This window comes from Leptodactylus fuscus, chromosome 1 (assembly GCF_031893055.1).
Source record: "Leptodactylus fuscus isolate aLepFus1 chromosome 1, aLepFus1.hap2, whole genome shotgun sequence".
Taxonomy (NCBI): domain Eukaryota; kingdom Metazoa; phylum Chordata; class Amphibia; order Anura; family Leptodactylidae; genus Leptodactylus; species Leptodactylus fuscus.
In genome coordinates, this window is record NC_134265.1 from 54,086,663 (window position 1) to 54,103,674 (window position 17,012).

At 42.6% G+C, this 17,012-nt stretch overlaps 1 protein-coding gene across 2 annotated transcripts in view; it reads left to right on the forward strand.

Annotated features, from left to right (window-relative positions):
- The first annotated feature begins 286 nt into the window (after positions 1-286).
- The window catches only part of FAM169A (family with sequence similarity 169 member A), a 69,385-nt gene continuing 52,659 nt past the window's right edge, over positions 287-17,012 (forward strand). For both annotated transcript variants that reach the window (XM_075270628.1, XM_075270637.1), the window contains exon 1: positions 287-492. The gene's annotated coding sequence lies outside the window, so the exon portion shown is untranslated. The remainder of the gene's footprint in view (positions 493-17,012) is intronic.

The window sequence follows — 17,012 nt, forward strand, 5'->3', positions numbered from 1 at the left end:
GGTGGCGCTCTCTGCATACGGAATTGTGCAGTAGTTAGACAAGCTGCATGAATTTATAGGCATGATGCTCCCCCTAGTGGCCAATGCTGGGAGAACCCGTCAATCATTACCGCAGAAACAGTGGAATAAACGCAGGACAAGAGCACCGAGGAAGACGAAGGTGAGGTAAGGAGAGGGGGGTGGGGGATTGTTCATTTGCAGAAAGCTGTATGTGCTGAGGGGAGAAGACGCAGCGGCTTTCAGTGCTGTCTGCAGAGCACATGGACGTTTCTCAGGTTCGGTTCTCATTGACCAACAATGACTGTAGCGGTACCGCGCGCAGCCGGCAGTGTACGAGGCAGGTGCTGCGTTACATAAGCGTATAGCACCGTGCACATTACGTGTGTGGGGGGCAGTGCGCGGTAACGTCAGAGGGGAAGGGGCAGCAGCAGCCGGCGGCGCCCAGTGCACTGCCAATCATCCATAGCACCGGGGAGGAGAGAGCTGGTGGAGGTGAGTGATGCAGCTGGACTATCACCCCCATCACCCGGGCACACACAGCCCCCTGCCCGCTATTGTGTGATGACAGTGACTAGTAGTGATGTGCTGCTGGGCATTGTTACTGGCACTACTATCCCCACCATGCCAGTGCCTGCTCATGTATGGGCCATGTATGTGCCGGCCCGGCTGCTGCAGCCTCTTTGTTACTCGGATGTTGCCTTATTATCTCCATCCTCTCCTGTCTGGCTCTGGTAATGTTGTATTGCACATTCCCGGCTCCACAAACCTCCATTTTAGAAATGTAGCAGCAGATAAATGTCCTTTGTAGGATGGAGACTATATGTATGAGGAGGCTGGCATAGGTGCCAGGGTAGGTGCCAGCTGAGACTGGTGAATAGGGGCTGTCTGTAGATTGTATTATGTAATGTATGGTTAGATGTGTATTATTATAGAGGAGATGGCCATTAATGAGCAGGCTGGCATCATATTTGTGTGCCCTTAGCTTACTGCGCTGGCATCACATCATGTGTGCCCACAGATCATTACACAGAGATCCTGCATAGAACTGGGCATATGTGTCCTGGTTATTACATTGGTATCATATATGAAAGTGTTACTGTGTGCCCACTCAGCCTGGCATTATATACAAAAGTGTGCCTGCTATATATGCCCATAGATCATTACTCAGCCTGGCATCATATACAGAAGTGCACCTACTATATATGCCCATAGGTCATTACTGAGCCTGGCATCATATACAGAAGTGCACCTACTATATATGCCCATAGATCATTACTGAGCCTGGCATCATATACAGACATGCACCTTCTATACATGCCCATAGATTATTACTCAGCCTGGCATTATATACAGAACTGTGCCTGCTATATATGCCCATAGATCATTACTCAGCCTGGCATCATATATAGAAGCGCTCTTACTATATATACTCATAGATATTTATTCAGCCCGGCATCATAAGCAGAAGTGTGCCTGCTATATATGCCCATACATCATTGTTCAGTCTGGCATCATATACTGTATACCTCCATAGGTCATTGTTCAGTCTGGAAGTTTATATATAGAATTGTTCATATATTTCTACAATCTATTGCCCTGGTGTCATATATAGAAACATTACCATACTGTATATCCATAGCTTATTGTCCTGACATCATATATAGAAATATCGCTGGCATCATATATTTCTTGTTATTAATAATTCTAAGTTATTAAAACTATTACATGTAGTATCACAATTGTTACTATTTGCCTACAACTCGTTAGATTATCGTCATGTATGGAAGTGTCAGTATATACCCACTGCTCATTGCCAGTCTGGCATCATGTACAGATGTCACTGTCTGCCCACAGATCATTAGTCTGGCATCATAAATACAAGGGTCCCCATATCGCTGCCCTGACATTTTATAAACAAAAATTATTATATATCCACAATTTATTACCCTAGCAGTGTATACAGAGATTTCCACAACTTACTGTGCTGGCATCATATATAGAAGCATTATTATATGCCCATAAGTTATTGTCCTGACACTGAATATAGATTGGTTATATGTCCACAACTATTTGTCCTGGCATTGTATATAGTAGTATACACAGCTTATTGCTCTTGCATCATATATAGAAGTGTTCTGATATGGCAACTGATTTTTGCTCTGGTGTAGAAATTTGTTTTTATGTGTCCAAAATGAATTGCCCCAGCGTTGTGTATATATGTACATAATGTATTGCCCTGGCAATGTATATAGAAGCATTCTTGTATCTCTGCGATATATTTCCCTGGTATTGTATATAGTGTTAATTACTGTGTATGACCACAATTTATTGCCTTGACAATCCAAGTAAAGGTGTTATTATATGACCACAGTTTATTACTCTGGCATTGCAAATAGAAGTGTTGTCTTATGCTCATATCCTATAGTCCTGGTATTGTATATAGAAGTGTTATTACATATTTACAATATATTGCCCTGGCCCCATGTAAAGTAGGTATTTTATTATCTGTACACAACTTATTGGTCTGGTATTCTATACAGAAGTCTTATTATTTGTCCACAGCATCATACAGTGTTGGCCAAAAGTATTGGCCCCCCTGCAATTCTGTCAGATAATACTCGTTGTCTTCCAGAAAATGATTGCAAGCACAAACTCTTTGGTAATAATATCTTCATTTATTTTGCTTGCAATGAAAAAACACAAAAGAGAATGAAAAAAAAGTCAAATCATTGATCATTTTAGGGTGCATGCACACTACGTAACGCCGGGCGTGTATGAGAGCCGTACACGCCGGCGTTACAGCAGGGCTGCCGAACACTTCCCATTCACTTCAATGGGAGCGCTCGTAACAGCGGCGTTTACGAGCGCTCCCATTGAAGTGAATGGGAAGTGTTCGGCTGTCTGCCGTAACGCCAGCGTGTACGGCTCTCATACACGCCCGGCGTTACGTAGTGTGCATGCACCCTTACACAAAACTCCAAAAATGGTCCGGACAGAAGTATTGGCACCCTCAGCCTAATACTTAGTAGCACAACCTTTAGACACAATAACTGCGAACAACCGCTTCCGGTAACCATCAATGAGTTTCTTACAAGGCTCTGCTGGAATCTTAGACCATTCTTCTTTGGCAAACTGCTCCAGGTCCCTGAGATGTGAAGGGGACCTTCTCCAAACTGCCATCAAGAGATCTCTCCCCCACAGGTGTTCTATGGGATTCAGGTCTGGACTCATTGCTGCCACTTTACAAGTCTCCAGTGCTTTCTCTCAAACCATTTTCTAGTGCTTTTTGAAGTGTGTTTTGGGTCATTGTCCTGCTGGAAGACCCCTGACCTCTGAGGGAGACCCAGCTTTCTCACACTGGGCCCTACATTATGCTGCAGAATGTGTTGGTAGTCTTCAGACTTCATAATGCCATGCACACAGTCAAGCAGTCCAGTGCCAGAGGCAGCAAAGCAACCCCAAAACATCAGTGAACCTCCGCCATGTTTGACTGTAGGGACCGTGTTCTTTTCTTTGAAGGCCTCTTTTTTTTCCTGTAAACTCTATGTTGATGCCTTTTCCTACTTTTGTCACATCTGACCAGAGAACATTCTTCCAAAACGTTTTTGGCTTTCTCAGGTAAGTTTTGGCAAACTCAAGCCTGGCTTTTTTATGTCTCTGGGTAAGAAGTGGGGTCTTCCTGGGTCTCCTACCATACAGTCCCTTTTCATTCAGACGCTGACGGATAGTACGGGTTGACACTGTTGTACCCTCGGACTGCAGGGCAGCTTGAACTTGTTTGGATGTTAGTCGAGGTTCTTTATCCATCATCTGCATAATCTTGCGTTGAAATCTCTCATCAATTTTTCTTTTCCGTCCACATCTAGGGAGGTTAGCCACAGTGCCATGGGCTTTAAACTTCTTGATGACACTGCGCACGGTAGACACAGGAACATTCAGGTCTTTGGAGATGGACTTGTAGCCTTGAGATTGCTCATGCTTCCTCACTATTTTGCTTCTCAAGTCCTCAGACAGTTCTTTGGTCTTCTTTCTTTTCTCCATGCTCAATGTGGTACACACAAGGACACAGGACAGAGGTTGAGTCAACTTTAATCCATTTGAACTGTCTGCAAGTGTGATTTAGTTATTGCCATCACCTGTTAGGTGCCTCAGGTAAGTAACAGGTGCTGTTAATTACACAAATTAGAGAAGCATCACATGATTTTTCAAACAGTGCCAATACTTTTGTCCACCCCCTTTTTTATGTTTGCTGTGTAATTATATCCAATTTGGCTTTTTGTCAATTCTTTTTGTGGTTTTCCATTGAAGACAAATTAAATGAAGATAATACCAAAGAATTTGTGATTGCACTCATTTTCTGGAAGAAATGAGTATTATCTGACAGAATTGCAGGGGTGCCAATACGTTTTGCCAACACTGTATACAGTAGTGTTATTATATGTCCACAATATGTTACTCTGGCAATGTATCTCGACGTTTTGTTACATATCTGCATCCTATTGCCCTGGCATTGTAAGTAGAAATGTTATTACATATTTACAATGTATTGCCCTGGCATCATGTACAATGGATGTTTTATTATCTGTCCACAACTAATTGCTCTGGTATTCTATGCAGAAGTCTTATTATTTTTCCACAACTAATTGCTCTGGCATCAGTAGTCATTGACACACTTACTAAAGCTGGTCTGCATAGAAAATTAAGGGCGGCTCAAACAGTGGTTGTCCGAAAATGAGCCACTTCTCCAGGTAATAGTTTAGGGGAGGAGGGAGCTACAAACTTCAATATTTTTTGTCACCATATTTCTTTAATGAATAAAAGATTATTTTTATTATTTATCGCCTGTGCCGATTCTGGAATCTGTACAGAATACAAAAGGGGGCATTCATACGGAGTAATGCGGCGCTGATTCTTGCACGATAACTCACGTAAGAATCAGCGCTGCAAAACAGAATCCCATTGAGTTCATTGGGTTCCATTTAACGTGCGTAACACATTGAAATCAATGGGTGGCTTTTTAACCCATTTTTTAGCTGTTGTTTTTTATCCTTTTTTGTTAAATGTGGTGTTGGTTGCATTTTTTTTTTACTTCGGTACACTGTATGGACCTGGAAACTTCACTTAATAAAAAAAAATTGTGGTTTTGCAAAAACTGCTCCAAAAACCACATCAAAAACTGCATTAAAAATGCATCTTGTTTTTTCCAACTCCCATTGATTTCAATGGATTTTTCAAGGCGGTATCCTCCTGAAAATAGGTCATGTCGCTTTTTTCTCTCCAGCTGAAAAAAAATCAACTAAAGGAAAAAAAACTGCTACTGACTCACATTGAAATAAATGGGAAGCATTTTTGAAGCAGATTTTGAGGCTTATTCCGCTTCAAAATCAGCCTACAAAAAACCCTTTGTGAATATACCTGTGTGGGTCTGTGTGCTTGCCGCCAGATCTCCGCAGGGATCATGCGGACAGGAAAGTAGTGCGCGGACCCCATTATAGTCTATTGGGTCCATGTGCTTTCATTGCTCACCGCTTGCAATTGCATTTGTTATTCCGTTCGGGGGGTCCCCATGCAGACTCCCCCGGTTGAAATACCAACACAGATGTGAACGAGTGATAACGCTCTGATTCATTTTAGTGGTCAGGCAGATTTTTTTAGCTAGCTGATTTTTTCAGCGAGAGGAAAAAAAGAATCATTCTAACCTATCTTTAGGCGGATTCTGGCTTGTAAAGCACAGTGAAATGAATAGAAAGAAGAAAAAAAATGCTAACAGTTTTTGAAGCGGTTTTTGCCAGTAACTCCTTACTTCCATTAAAATGACCTGGAGAATTGGGAGACATTTTCTGTGGTGGATTCTGTCTCAGAATTTACTTTTAAAAACTCAGTGTGAACATACCCAATACTAAGAGATGTGTTTTCTGTTGAAGTCAGGGAACCACACTTCGGCTTAAAGGAGTTGTCCAGGATAACTGGAAATACCTACACTAATCTAAACACCCTCCCCCTCCTACTCTCTAAATAACATAATTAATTAAAAAAATGTATAGTTACTCATATCCCTGGGTGTCATGTGACCGCCACAGGGATATTTTCTGATTATCCAGTGAAGATCTTCTTCCTAATTTTCGATAACGCATCATCTCGAATGCATCATCTACTCCCCCCCTTCCACCTCCTTATACTTACCCTCCACGCTTCTTCCAGGAAGACAGCTTCTCCTCCTGTACTGATTCTGCAGGGTATGCGCATGCGCAGTAGAAGTGGGTCATTGCTGCAGATCAGCAATGTAGAAGAGCACATGGACTGAATCAGTGTAGGAGGAAGAGCTGTCTCACACGAAGAAGCGTGGAGGATAAGTATATAATATGGGTCGGGGTTGGGCTTAGTAGGTAGGGAAGGGCGGGATAGCTAGAGAGACAGGGAGGGGGTGTATGGGAAGGAGAGAGGAAAGAGTGATTGAGGAATGAGGGGGGAGTAAGGTGAGAGGGGTTAGTGTGGAAGTTACATAGCAGGAAGCAGAAGCATGTAAACAAATGCAGGAGATAGCAGGAGCTCCCAAAGACACCCAGAAATCACTCAAAACACTGCTAAAGGTATATGAGGGCACTTATTAACCCATTAATAGTACTAACAGACTTATTAAAAAAAAAATAAAATAAAACATTTTTTGCCCAAAACCTCCTGACAGGTCTTCTTTAACATTATTTTCCTCAAGCCCAAGCATAGTTATGGGCATAGGCAGCAACAGACTGGAGCCAACTCATTGAAGTCTATGGGAGCCTTTTCTAGACATGCTCTGTGCATTGAGGGGAAGCAGAGACATAGCTAGCGGGGGGCAAAGGGGGGCTGCGGCCCCGGGCTCACTGAGAAGGTGCACTGAGCAGCACATCGCAGACTTTCAGCACTGGCACCCTGCTCAACCTCAGTTGTTTATGGCTGACTGAGGCTGAGCAGGGAAAGGTAGCAGCAGCTGTTTGGAGCAGAGGTTGTCAGATGACTCACAGCAGGCCAAGATTCCTCCCCCTGGTCCCTGCCTGTGGTCCATGTGGTAAATGATTCTGCAGGAAGCAGCAACAGGTCTTTCTGCATCTGTCCTTCACATCAGGGTCCTTCTAGGCCAGTTTCCAGCATCACAAGTTGTCAGTACTAGTCTACTAGGATTTATTTGTGTGACCTTGTCCCTTTGCAGCTCACTGTTAGGCCTGGTTCACATCTGCGTTCGGTATTCTGTTTGGGGAGTCTGCTTGGGGACACAACAGTGAGCAATGAAGCACATGGACCCCCATAGACTATAATGGGGTTGTGTGTTTTCCGCTTGATGTCTGCACGAATCATGCGGAGAGAAAAGTACTGCAAACAGAACTTTTGTCTCCTTGTGTTTCGTCCGAAACCAAACGGACCCCATTATAAGATAAGATTATCCTTTAATAGTCCCGCTGTGGGGAAATTTCAGTGTGTTATAGCAGAATGTTAATACCCTATAGTCTATGGCAGCGTTTTCCAAACTTTTTGCGTCGAGGAGCACTATTCAGGACAGAAATTCTGTAGGGAGCACTTAACATATTTTACCTAAAACCTACATAGGTGCCAAAGATAACGAGCGATATTAACGATGGGGAGGGGGGATTTCTAATGAATTGATATCAGATATTACATTTTCTATTAATTTTATTCAAACTTTTTTCTTTTTCAGTCACAGTTAAAAAATAAGGAAGTCTCGTATAACGAAAAACAAAAATCCTGAAAACACAGATCCTATTTCTCAAATCGAATTATTTCAGCATCAGTAATCTCTTCAACACTGCAATTGAAAAGTTGTATCACCCAAATATGGTTCTGGATAATCACGACATCCATATTTTAACTTTTTAACATAGTATTTGAACATATCTGTTGGATGTTAAAGCCGCTGCCCCTACTGGAGGGTCTGTGTCAGTTCTATTAACTGCTTTTCTGAAGGATCCAGTCTTCTACCAGCGATCCATTGCTGAACAACCAAATTAGGAATGTTTTTCGAATAACACGTGGCGAACAACTGCAAATACTGCACGAACTAAACTGACACAGCAAGGATCGAATGACCGCACAATGCGAGCGTGAAAGATGACTAATGCACTTCCGTCCTTAGGTACAGTTTGTTCGGCGAATATACGAGACTGGCGTATTAAGCCAGAAAGGGCGGTCTGAGACCAGTTTGGAAGTGCTGTCCGACTGTGGAGTGTTAATCCGCCAACCTCGTATATTCGCTGAACAGACTGTAGTACCGCGCCGGTAGAATATTAGGAGTACATGTGAACCAGTGTTTTAATTTAGAAACCCTTCACATTTATCTATTTTTTATTGTTAACCGTTTATTATCGCCATATTGCGGAGCACCTGTAAATGGTTCACGGAGCACAGTTTGGGAATCGCTGGTGTAGGTATGGAGGTACTGTATAGATGTGAACATAGCCTTGTTTGCTATTTTAGAGAGTTTATTGCTCATGGATAGACTTTTAATTCATTCATTAAGGACTTGGCATTTTTTTTGTTTGTTTTTTTTACTCCCTGCTTTACAAAAGTCAGACTTTTTTTTCCATCCACAGAGATGTATGATGACTTATTTTTTTGTGAGTCAGCATCATTTAATATTCTGTGCAATGTACTAGAAAGCTGTAAGAATTTAGAATGGAGTGGAACTGAAGAAAAATGCAATTGTTCCATATTTTTAACAAGATTTTGTATTTGACCCTGGCATCTGAGGGGTCAAGTGCCCACAGTCAGAGATGCCTCTGCTTTGTAATAAAACAGAGACCTGACAGCTATGGTGCCCACTCAGCTCCTGGGTTGTGTCACTATACACACAGTGCTAGATGGTATCCGTCCAGCACGATCTGTCAGAAAGTGGCACACAAAAGTTCTGCAAACCAAACTTTTTTGTCTAGTGATTTTAGTCCAAAAAACAGACGACTGACGGATCCCATTCCTGACCATGTCCATCATTTTGGATATCTGTTGCTGTCTGTTTTTCCCGTGATGGACCAGAAGAACGGATAGGACAGTGCAGTTGTAAATGTAGAGTTATCCCTTAACATGTGGGTCGGAGAATAAGTGCCAGATCGCTGTGGGTGTAATTGCAGGGACCCCAGTGATAAGAAGAAGATGAAACAGAGTCTCTCCGATACAAATGAACTTCACACTCTTCACAACGTCACAATGGAGAGGCACTTTGTCGCTATTCATTCTGTGCTGTAGTTCCAGGCAACATGTTGGTGTGATGAAGGTCCATGACCGAAGCGTCACATGTCTTCTGCCAAACACCTAATAAAAGTTATTAAAGGGATCCTATCATTAAAACTCATTTTTTTCTGCCTACCATGTCGGAATAGCCTTAAAGGGGTTGTCCCATCACAAGGATCCTATCTATACTTCTTGTTAATGTGGATGTAAGACTTTTACTAAATACATTGCTTCAGCAAAACTGCTTTGTCTGTCCACTATCTTACTTTATTCAATTTTTTGTGGCCACAGCCCTGACTTAGCTGCTCCTGAGTCAAATGATGTATCTGCTGCTCTTAGGGGGGAGGGAGGAGGGGCTAAGTGCAGGGAGCGAGCCTGTGTATCTAGCTAATCCTGTGTCTACACCACGTGACCTATCTTCCTGCACTCAGATAGAGGAGAGGAGCTGCTTTCATTTCTTCTGTTCTCCCAGTTATCAGGCTAGCTAATTCAGTTGTGTTTATTATGGCAGAGACAGGCAGTCTCTGTATGTAACACAGAATGGAGTTGCTGCTGCCTGTACTTCATAGTCCAATGTGGGTGGGCGGAGCTACACGCGAATTTGGGGGTGGAGCTAAACGGCAGGTTGCATGTGAAACCCCGCCCACCAAATGATGCAAGAAACCAGGAAGAAAGAAGATTTTACAAGAGTGAAGACTGCTGAGTATGTGAGGTGGGAACACCCCTTTAAGATAGGCTATTCTTCTCCTACCTTTAGATGTCTTCTCCGCGCCGCCGTTCGGTATATAATCCGGTTTTCGGCGTTATGCAAATGAGTTCTGTGCCAGGGCTGTAGAATTGGAGTCAAAGCGTTAAGTGCCAAGCACCAAGTGCTCCGTGAACCATTTACAGGTGCTCCGCGATATGGCGATAATAAACGATTAACAATAAAAAATAGATAAATGTGAAGGGTTTCAAAATTAAAACACTGGCTCACATGTACTCCTAATATTCTACCGGCGCGGCACTACAGTCTGTTCGGCGAATATACGAGGCTGGCGGATTAACGCTCCACAGTCGGACGGCACTTCCAAACTGGTCTCAGAACGCCCTTTCTGGCTTAATACGCCGGTTTCGTATATTCGCCGAACAAACTGTACCTAAGGACAGAAGAGCTTTAGTCATCTTTCACGCTCGCATTGTGCGGTCACTCAATCGTTGCTGTGTCAGTTTAGTTTGCGCAGTATTTGGAGTTATTCGCCACGTGTTAGGGTGCATTCACACTACGGAACGCCAGCGTGTATCACAGCCGTACACGTCGGCGTTACAGCAGGGCTGCCGGACACTTCCCATTCATTTCTATGGGAGCCGGCATGCGAGCGCTCCCCATAGAAATGAATGGACTGCTTTTTTCCATTCATTTCTATGGGGAGCGCTCGCATGCCGGCTCCCATAGAAATGAATGGGAAGTGTCCGGCAGCCCTGCTGTAACGCCGGCGTGTACGGCTGTGATACACGCTGGCGTTCCGTAGTGTGAATGCACCCTTATTCAAAAAACATTCCTAATTTGGTTGTTCAGCAATGGATCGCTGGTAGAAGACTGGATCCTTCAGAAAAGCAGTTAATAGAACTGACACAGACCCTCCAGTAGGAGCAGCGGCTTTAACATCCAACAGGTATGTTCAAATACTATGTTAAAAAGTTAAAATATGGATGTCGTGATTATCCAGAACCATATTTGGATGATACAACTTTCCAATTGCAGTGTTGAATAGATTACTGATGCTGAAATAATTCGATTTGAGAAATAGGATCTGTGTTTTCAGGATTTTTGTTTTTCGTTATATGTAGTTAAGTTCCTTATTTTTTAACTGTGTCTGAAAAAGAAAAAAGTTTGAATAAAGTTAATAGAAAATGTAATATCTGATATCAATTCATTAGAAGTCCCCCCGATCAATAATATCGCTCGTTATCTTTGGCACCTATGTAGGTTTTAGGTAAAATATGTTAAGTGCTCCCTACAGAATTTCTGTCCTGAATACTGCTCCTCGACGCAAAAAGGTTGAGAAACGCTGGGAAACGCAGAGTAAAAGAAGTGGTGGCTATTTAAAAAAATAAACATGGACCCAACTAGTAGATTACATCTGAACACAGGATGAAACCAATCTTAAGAGGTTCGCTATCTTTATTTAGAAACATATGCATCACATTGTGAAAGCATTATAACTAGAGATGAGCGAATAGTATTCAAAACTCTAGTTTCGAGTATCTCACTGCCAAAGGGATGAATGGAAGCGACTGAACACCAAGGGGTTAAGAGCCGACCACGCATCGGCCACTTACATTGATTCCTATGGAGCGAGGTAATCGAAACTAGAGTTTCGAATACTATTCGCTCATCTCTAATTATAACTACTATGGTTAATAAGATGTGCTTCTGAAGTTGTCAACATGTATGGGGGAATCTGCTTGGTATGGGGCCCACTCAGACATGTTTCGCTCCCGCTCCCTGTGCTAAGACCCTAGCTAAGCCTCTGAATGGAAGTAATGAAGCTGTGACATCATCTATTGTCAGTAGTGATGTAATGGTAACTCAGTGCTGTCATCTATAGAGGTGTTATCTTCTATTGTAATCCAGTTTGTAATGGAAATAAGGTGACTACTGCAAAGAAATCCCCTGTAGAGTTGAAAAACGACTGTCTATTATTAGGATTAGTGGTCAGACTTAAAATTGAACGATATAGTGCTTGAAAAAAAAAATCACAGTGAAATGGAAAATCTTTTAAAAAATGATCAAAAAGTCTTGAAGAGTATGTTTAATGTTCACATTGCCAAATAGCAGTTCTCAAATAAATTGACTGAATTATTAAGTGCATGTTATAGCCTTGCTATTAGAATTACGGGATAAGAAGACAGAGCAATAATAGACTTGACAGTGAAGGCTGAAGTAATTATACTCTTTGGTCGGAGGCCGCTGGAGCACATAATGAGCTTGCACACCTATTTTTAACATCAGCCCTTTGTACAATGATATATCATGCTCTATTGTGCTGTGCGGATGGGATGTATAACACTTGCAGACCTTGAATATGCTCTCCTAAGTTTTCTCATCAATTTTATTGTATTCCTTAAGTAATGACCAAATAATGAGAGAATTTAGCTTTTTGGTAAATTATATTAGTATATTATGTAACAGAGAACCCCAAGCCGTGATACATGGTTGGGAAAAAAGTGCTATACATTACTGTAAACTATATCCCTGAGCATTGACCTTGGGGACGATTGGGAATGAGAGCACAATGTCCTCTACCTGCATGTTCATGGGTACAGACTGCTCTGTGGATGGGATACTGGGGTTTCAATCAATTTTTCCATATATTGCAACCAGTCCTGCCGTGTGCCAAGGTCAAATTAATTTAAAGGGAACCTGTCCTTAGATTTTAGGGCACTAAAATGCTGGATTTTGTATTCTGTCTGTTTTAGGAGTGTCTAAAAATAAAGCACTGGCCACGGTTTTATTTGTGCACTGTGCCGGACACCACTGGAATCCTTTCATGACACTTCTCTTGTAATACATTGTACCAGGGCTGTAGAGTTGGAGTTAGGCAATTTTTGGGTGTAGTTGGAGAAAAATGACCTGTTCCAGCTTAAGGCCCCATTCACATCTGCGTTCAGGTTTATGTTTGAGGAGTCCACTTGGAGACCCCCCCCAGAACGGAAACCTATAGGCATTAAAAAATGGTTACCTTCAGGAAACCCGCAGACCCCATAGACTATGTTGGGGTCCGTGCGGTATTCGCTTGGTTACCGTATGAAATATGCGGAGAGAAAAGTGCAAGACTTTTCTCTCCGCATGTTTTGTGCAGAAACCGAGTGGAAACCACACAGACCCCATTATAGTCTATAGGGCCCATGGGTTTCCCAGGTAACTGCTTTTTGATGCATATAGGTTTCCGTTTGGGGGGAACAATTCTTTTTAACTAGATTATACAATTATTGGTATTGTATACATAGCTTGTTACATATCTAGTTTACTAGGAAATTAATCACAAGATTTTTCACAAAATAAAGATTCTTTATTGCTTCTAAGCATGGCTCTCAGCCATTTTGGAAGGAGTCATTGCAGGAGTTGGACTGTGTAAAAATAGAGTAAAAGTTTTGCTAGGGGCATGTGTAAAATGCTAAACCTCAGCAGTATAACATCGTGGTAGTTTAGCACCCTAAAAATTAGTGACGTGTTCCCTTTAAAGAGGACCTTTCACCATTTTGCCCACAGGCAGTTCTATATACTGCCGGAAAGCTGACAGTGCGCTGAGTTCAGCACACTGTCGGCTTTCCCGATGTGGGCCCAGTGTGAAGAGCTTACGGTCCGGTACCGTAGCTCTTCTATGGTCAGAAGGGTGTTTCTGACAGCCAGAGACGTCCTTCTTCACAGCACAGCCAATCGCACTGTACAGTGTGAGCGTGGGGAGGAACTCCCCCCTCCCTCTGCTCGCAGTACTCGTCCATAGACGAGCATTATCAGGGAGGGAGGGGGCATTCCTCCCGGCTCTCACAGCACAGCGCGATTGGCTGTGCTGTGAAGAAGGACGTCTCTGGCTAACTGTCAGAAACGCCCTTCTGACCATAGAAGAGCTACGGTACCGGGACCATAAGCTCTTCACACCGGGCCCACATCGGGAAAGCCGACAGTGTGCTGAACTCAGCGCACTGTCAGCTTTCCGGCAGTATATAGAACTGCCTGTGGGCAAAATGGTGAAAGGTCCTCTTTAAAGGTGAGATTCAGTATATAGGGACACACTCAGCAATGTTCTGTGAGGTACGGCACCAAACCTACCCTCCTTTTCCATATATAAATATGAAATGGCGCGCTTAGGCTGAAAATGGGACAGATTGCATTTGTAGAGTTCAGTAATGTTGTAAGATCAGTGATTCCTGTGCTATAAGCATGGAATTATCACTCGTGCTGTACCATAGTAAAGGTGACATTACTAAGGTTCTGTACTCTGGGACCAATCACTTATTTTAACAGAAAGATGGTTGCAGTTGAGTGTTGGAGGTTCTGGAACTGCCACTGATTTTTATGGAGAGGTGACATGGCATGGTGAAACTGAACTAAGCACTCCACTATCACTAAGGCTAAGGGGGAGTTCACACGGTGTAAAGTGGCACGCAATCTGGCACGTATACGCGTGGCAGCAGTTTGCGCGCTCAAAAAGATCCCATTGATTTCAATGGGAGTTACGATCGTATACGGCGCGTAATTTTGCGCCCGTGATTTTGCGGCTGTAAAATGATTGGCGCAAAATTACGCGCCGTATACGATCGTAACTCCCATTGAAATCAATGGGATCTTTTTGAGCGCGCAAACTGCTGACGCGCGTGTACGTGCCAGATTGCGTGCCACTTTACACCGTGCAAACTCCCCCTAAGGCTCCATGTAGTGGGCTGCAGCCAAAAATCTCTTTTTTCACAGAAAGTCCACAGAGCTTTCCTCTGTGAACCTCTTGCCTCTATTAGGGTCCATTCACACGGAGAAATTTGGTGTGGAATTTCAGCGCTGAAAAAAAGCCTCCCATTGAGCAGAACTTTGTGGACACTTACATACTGTCTAGGAGCCCATACACTGCTAACCATCCCGTCCGAAGAGGAGATAAACACTGATTATTTCGGTTCAGTTATTACAATATTCACAAAGTTCCATGTGCAGTTCTATTCAAGCTGAACACGTCTGAAATGGTGTTACTCATCTCTCCTGGGCTCTTTGGGTATTCTAACTGACCTCAGGGACAGCTGAGGCCGGTTATTGGGTCATAGTAGTCACTCGAGTCACAAACCCCAGAGCATAATAGCAGTTTTGGTTTGGACATGTTCGTTCCAAACAAAACTAGTGGACGATCCTCGAGAGATGAATTTTGAAGGTTTGTCCAACACATACTCATACTTTTAAAAAGGCATGGTTTTAAAAGGTACATGCCCTAAGTAATTGCCATTATTTCTCCCAGAAAATTATTGCAGTTATACATGTTGTGTTATACACATGTTTACTCCCTTTGTGTGTATTGGAGCAACACAAAAAAACTGACAAAAAAAGGCAGATTGGACATAATTTCACATAAAACACCAAAAATGGGTACCTTTTCAAAATTCTAGGTAAATAACTCTGTTCCAAACATGTGATGCTCGTTCAAGCTCACCTGTGTCAAGTAACAGGTGTGGGCAATATAGCAATAACACATGAAACCAGATTAAAAGGAGAGAAGTTGACTCAATCTTTGTATTGTGTGTCTGTGTGTGCCACACTAAACATGGAAACAAAAAGATGAGAAGAGAACTGTCTGAGGTAAAAGATCAACAATCTCAAGATTACAAGTCCATCTCCAGAGATCCTGCTGTCACTTGTCTCTACAATTCTCAACTTAATCAAGAAGTTTACATCTCCAGGTTGTAATGCAGGATAATTCAGATGGTGGATATGCAGCCCCAATAAAGTTCCAAAATAATTCAAGCTGTCCTGCAGGCCCAGGGCATCAGTGTCAACACCAACTATCTGTCAACATTTGAATGATGTGAAATGCTATGGCAGGAGACCCCTGAGGCCTCACTGTTGACACAGAGAAATGAAAAAGTTAGACTGCAGTTTGCCAGAATGTAAGTGAGTAAGCCAAAATCTGCCTGGGAAAATGTCCTGTGGACAGATGAGACCAAGATAGAGCTTTTTGGTAAAGCATATCATTCTACTACAAAAAACATAACGAGGCCTACAAAGAAAAGAATACAGCATCAGTAGTCAAAAATGGTGGAGGGATAAAGATGTTATGGGGTTGTTTTGCTACACCTGGCACTGGGTGCTTTGACTGTGTGCCATCCGAAGTCTACCAGAGGATTTTGGGTCACAATGTAGGGCCCAGTGTTAGAAAGCTGGGTTTGCGTCCTAGGTCAAGGGTCTTCCAGCAGGACAATGACCCCAATCATACTTCACAAAGCCTCCAGAAATGGATGGAAACAAAGTTCTGGAGAGTTCTGAAGTGGCCCACGATGAGTCCAGATCTAAATCCCATTGAACACCTGTGGAGAGATCTTAAAATCTCTGTTGGGAGAAGGCACCTCCAAATATGAGACACCTGGAGAGTTTGCAAAAGAGGAGGGGTCCAAAATTTCATTTGAGAGGTGTAAGAAGCTTGTTGATGGTAATAGGAAGCAATTGATTTCAGGTATTTTTTACCAAAGGGTATGCAGCCAAATATTAAGTTGAGGGTGCCAGTAATTTTGTCCAGCCCATTTTTGGAGTTTTGTGTGAAATTATATAATTTTTGGCTTCTTTTTCTCAGTTTTTTTGTGTTCCAATACACACAAAGGAAATAAATATGTGTATAACAAAACGTGTAACTGGAATCATTTTTAGGGAGAATTACTTCATTTTCTGGAAAAATTTCAGGGGTGACAACACTTACGGCCATAACATATGAGATGCTTCTCTACTGCTTTTTGTTTTAGATACCAGGCTGATACTGGCTTTTAGGCTCTGTTCACATTCTTTTGGACCTCCATTGGAACGTCCATGAAGCTGCTTCTAGCCTTTTTGTGTTACTGTGGCAGAACAAAAACTCTAAATGCTGAATATGTGAGCAGAGCTGTGAGCATTCAGTATGGTTATTCATGAAATGAACCCCATTTTGGTGAGAGGATATATAGGACAGGATGTTTTTCTGTTTTCTACTTTTCTTTGCTTGTAAGATCTTGTTATGTCTGAGAAATCAGCGAACTCTGCCGCATTAACCCCTTGTTTGAGCCTTATAAATATGTATGTGCCAGTG